Source organism: Gavialis gangeticus, unplaced genomic scaffold (assembly GCF_001723915.1).
Source record: "Gavialis gangeticus isolate Ggan-Ray unplaced genomic scaffold, GavGan_comp1, whole genome shotgun sequence".
NCBI lineage: Eukaryota > Metazoa > Chordata > Crocodylia > Gavialidae > Gavialis > Gavialis gangeticus.
This window is the reverse complement of record NW_017729028.1, coordinates 23,715,751-23,720,843: the sequence shown is the minus strand read 5'-3', so window position 1 is coordinate 23,720,843 and position 5,093 is coordinate 23,715,751. Positions and strand designations below refer to the sequence as shown.

Here is a 5,093-nt window from a genome sequence, read left to right as displayed (position 1 = left end):
TCTGTGATTTATTTTACTGAATAGTTCCCTGCTAAGCCAAGCTGGTCCTCTGCCATACTTGTTAGTCTTCCTGTGCATCAGGGTAATTTATTCTTACACTATCATCAAGGCTTCTTTAAAGTAGAGGCATTCCTGGATTTCTCTCCCCTCAGACTGGCTTCCCAGGGGATCCTTCCCATAAGTTTCCTAAGTGAGTTGAAGTCTGCTTTTCTGAAATTCAGCATCCTTACTCTGCTGGCCTCCATCCTTCCTCTCCTCAGGATCTTGAACTCTATCATCTCATGGTCGCTGCTTTCCAAGTTGCCATCCGCTTCTAATTCTCCACCAATTCTTCCCTGTTTGTGAGCAGCAGGTCAAGAAAACCATGGCCCCTAGTAGGCTGCTCCTGCACTTGCACCAGGAGGTTGTCCCTAGCGCTCTCCAAAAATTTCCTGGACTGCCTGTGCGCTGCTGTATTACCCTCCCAGCAGATGTCAGTGTGACTGAAGTCCCCCATGAGAACCAGGGCCTGTGATTGGGAAACTTCCACTAGCTGTTTGTAGAAAGCCTCATCCACCACTTCCTCCTGAGCTGGTGGTCTATAGCAGACCCCCACCATGATGACATCACCCTTGTTGCTTTCCCCTCTGACCCTAACTCAAAGACTTTTGACAGACTTATGTCCAGTTCCATACTAGAGGTCTGAGAAATCATGACTCTTTCACATAAAGTGTAACTCCTCCTCTTCTCCCCTTCCTGTCCCCTTCCTTAACAGTTTATATCTATCCATGACAGTGCTCCAGTCATGCAAGCTCCCACCACGTCTCTGCTATTCCAATCACATCATACTTCTGTGACTGTGCAAGGACTTACAGTTTTTCTTGCTCTTCTTCCAAGTCTGCCGCTTCGCCACTTACCTCAGGGCTTTGGTGTCCATCCCTAGCAAACCTAGTTTAAAGCCTTTCTCACTAGGTTAATGAGCCTGTCTGCAAAGTTGCTCTTCCCTCTGTCAGGTAGATCCTGTTTCTTCCCAGCAACCCTCTGCCTGCTTCCAAGGTCTTTGCAGACCACACTACCCCAGTGCATCCAGATCTAGCCCCTGCAAGGACCTGCAATTGAAGGGGAAGCAGTAGGAGGCTGGGTGGAGGTGGAGGTGGAGGGGGCAAAAAGGTGCCAGGCAGCTGCGGGATCTGGTGGAGGTCCAGGTGTGCAGGAAAAGCATGGGCTGCAGAGCCCAAGAGCAAGCGGGAAGGGGGAAACCCTTCATTCTGCTGCTGCTGCTGCTGTCCAGCTGATTGGGTTGGCAGAGCAGTGATCTGAGGGTGGAGGGGCCAATCCTAGGGTGGAAGTGGGGATCTAGGAAGCTAATAAGGGGGGTGCAGCAGGGTGATTTGAGGATTGGAAGCCTGATAAAAGTGGCATGGTGGGGGGAGTGTCCTTCTCCCCACCTCCACCCTGGCCTATAGTGTGGCTACAGAGCTGGTGAGGAGGGCAGCCATGAAGCAGCCTATCAGTCCTTAGCCATATTCCTGCTCGCCATCCCTCTAGTGGCAGGTCAGAGTGCACATTAGAGATGGTATTAACCATTAAAGGGATGACTGATTGCTAGTACTCATTAACCTTAATGCAAACTATCTTGCCTTAGAATTAGCATCTTCTAACTGTAATGTGTGATCTCATCCTGACTGACATGTGATATTCATAGAAGTTATTCCTAGTTGTCCACAAAAAGGTTTGGCCCTTGAAGACCTGAAGGAGCTGTAGTTCACTGGCTTACATGCAATATTAATTTACATCCAAAATCCCCACAGTCATCATAATAAACACATGCCTGCAATGTAAAAAGAGGTTCTGCAGGCTCTCTGGAAAATGGCAAGTCCGAAGGGATGCCAATGGATTTGTGCCTAGGCCAATATTTGGTTTGCTGACCATACATTGTTTGTTGGTGGTCTCTTGCCCAGGAGAGATTCAGGACTCTGTTACAGACTCTAAAATGATTGAAGTGAAAATATGGGGAATTCCTCCCCCAAACTGCTGTCTCTGAAGGAGGCTGTTTAGTTAGTTGTTGTGTTTGTATAATTCACTGTGCTCTCTCTCTATCTCAGGGTCAGATTTTATCTTCATGACAGCCTGTGCAGGATGGTACTACTATATCCACTGTGCAGACCTTGGCTAGATTTTATAACTTTGCCATATGCTTGTGGTTACTCCCTTCAGTAAAAGTTCTTAGGCTTGGCTTCAAGGTCCCAGTCCTGCAATTAAAGAAATATGAGCAGACCACTTTACTGAGAGGCAGGCAGCTGAAGGCTATTTCCCCAGTGGAGGGAAAAAAGTCCAGAAAAGTAGGAGAGTTTGACCTGTCCTCAGATTTCATAGCAACTGCACTGCACATCACCAATGTTCTGCTTCCATTTGCACTATCATGACTGGTATTAAAATAAAAGAGAGCAAAATAGCTAATTACAATAAACTTGAAGAAACAACAATTGCATTAGGTGATTTTATTCCATCTCATATAACTTTATTGTGCAGAAACAAATATTACATCTGTCACATCACATGAATTCAGTACATAAGAGAGAGCATCACAATCTTGCAAAAAATATTTTCTCCCACATTTCTTTGCATTTCTAACTCCTACATTATTTTTCCAGAAAACAGGTGAATTTTTCATAAACCCTGAGATTTGGAGGGGAAGAAACCCTTTTTATATATATTATTGTTACCAACTGTCATAGTGTTTTGTGTTTCCCTTGGAGCCATTTGAACATGTGAATCTACACATTCATTTAAAGGAAGAAAGAAAAATAAGCTGCTGGGACTCATGATGAAAAAAACCCCAAACAAACCAAAGTTTGGAAAGTATATACCACAAATGTTGAACTTCAACAGAAGGGAAATAAAGAAAACTCCAAAATTATTATTAAAAAAGAAGAAAAAAATCCACCCATTATATTTAAGCCAGTCCCCATTTTTGCTGTTTTTGTTGTTTCCTTGTCAGGCCTGAATTTTGAACAGTTGGCAGTCCTGGTGTTTGAAACAGCTTCAGCTCATTTTCCAGATCATTTTTTGTCCTGGCAAACAGTTTCTTCTTTTAAGGGCACCCAGACCTTGCAGCACCAGAGCTTTGTTGCCAAATTGGAAGCAGCCTGAAGGTTATAGGGCCCGAAGTGTTGTAATTCACATATACCTCACCATCATTTTTATTAATCCCAGATGTTTGCTTGAATGTATGCTTGTAACAATTCAGGAGTAAAACTTAACTCATCTGAGTTCAATAGTAATGAAAACCTGCAGCTGATCAGATCTGTCTTCACCCTAAGGGTACAAACAGAGGACAGTGAAAGGATACATTTTAGGGCTCCTTTTGCCACACTCAGCAATGAGTCAGGTCAAATAAATAAGCCATAAACCAATATGCCTCAACTTCTGCTTTTTTTTTTCTCAACCTCAGGAGCGATTGGTGGCTGAGACGAGACAACCTGAACTAACACTTTGTAGACTACCCCTCCTTATGCTACAAATAAGTCGTGCTGTAAGGGCTTTGTTTTATAAGCTGTGTGTATGCTGAGTGGTTACTGTATTTCATCCCATCTTATTTGTATGCACTAGTTCTTTATTATACGCGCGCACACACAACTATTTCCTTTGAAAATCCTACGTGCACTTATTCTCAAGCACTAGAATAAGTGTACTTATGGGTACTTTCATGAACACACGCTTTGACAAATTCAGGTTTGATTAATTTATTACACTGCAGAAATTCAATGGCACAGTCCTCGTCCCTTCTCTCCAAACCTATGGGTCACCCAAGTTGTTTTTCAGCTAGCTACAAGAACCGCTGCATGACAGTCTATGGTTTAGAGCAAACAAGGTGGTCACAATGGTACTTTCTTGCCTCAGAATCTATCAAAAAGATGAGAAGGCCAGAAAATGTATGCAGGGAAGAAATCCCAGCACTTGTCTAACTAGATTTAGCATCAAGATTATACTCTGGAAAATAGCTACCAACAAAGTATAAAGCTCAAGGCAGGGGTCAGGCAGTGGAGTGCTGAAAGGATAGAGGCCTACTGAGATAAAGGGTTATAACCAGTGCTGGCCTGAAAATAATGCTATGGCTGCTCTAGTAAAGGGGAAAAAAAGATTCTAAATGAAATCAATGAAGCAAGAGCACTGATAGCTTAGCAGCACACTGGCATGGTGGAGCTGAAAGGGAAAAACCACTAGGGGAAAAAGTAATAAACTCATTCTACCCATGGGCAGACTTCACAGCAGTTGAGTAAGACAAATAGAAGAAAGCGGCTGTTACTGCCCAGAGGGAAATGTAATGACCCAAGTTATGACCTGCCAAAGAAAGAAACCTACAGAATAACACAGAGCCACAGGCCTGGGAAGTTATCTGGAGCTGAAATAGGGTCTGAGCAAAGTGCAAGTCAGCAGAGGGGTGATGAGGGCAAAAAGTGGGACAGAACTTAATGAAGGAATTCTGCTTGGAAAAAAAAATGGGATAGGAGCCGCCTGCACGTTACTGTTCACCTTGACAAGGTCTGGATACAGGATATAACATATGACAGAACCAAAGTAATGTGTGGCAGAACAAAATGTCAGAAAATAATTGCAAAGGCAAGGAAAAGGTAAAATACTATGGGGTTCCTCTCTTCAGTGCCAACAGTTTGTTGCTTCAGTCCCTTGAGTTATTATTCCTAATTTAAATAACGTTCAACAGTAAAAGAGAGGGGACAGGACATCAACTTTATATGCCGTGGAGGTAAGCTTCGGGACTAAAATGCGCGACAATCCATGAAATGACAGACACAAGCAACAGAAAACATAAGAGAGTTATGAAAAGACATAAGCTAATGCTTTCACAGCAAAAGAATCAAAAGAATCACGGCATTTCTGCAGCATGTGTGTGTTAGGGTCCCCCCTTTTCCAAGGGGAAAGATGGGACACATGCCTGCCTTCCCCCCCTGCCTCTCCCACCACTGCCAGCATGGCTGAATGAGAGCAAAGAAGGGGTGGATGATTGTGTGTGTGTGTGTGTGTGTGTGTGTGTGTGTGTGTGTGTGTGTGTGTGTGTGTGTGTGTGTGTGTGTGTGTGTGTATATATAGAT

The 5,093-nt window shown here is 43.7% G+C and overlaps 1 long non-coding RNA gene across 1 annotated transcript in view; it reads right to left on the bottom strand.

Annotated features, from left to right (window-relative positions):
- Window positions 1-239: 239 nt before the first annotated feature.
- Window positions 240-5,093, bottom strand: part of LOC109300112 — a 10,148-nt gene continuing 5,294 nt past the window's right edge. The window contains exon 3 of the long non-coding RNA XR_002098125.1: window positions 240-252. This is a non-coding gene — a long non-coding RNA (uncharacterized LOC109300112). The remainder of the gene's footprint in view (window positions 253-5,093) is intronic.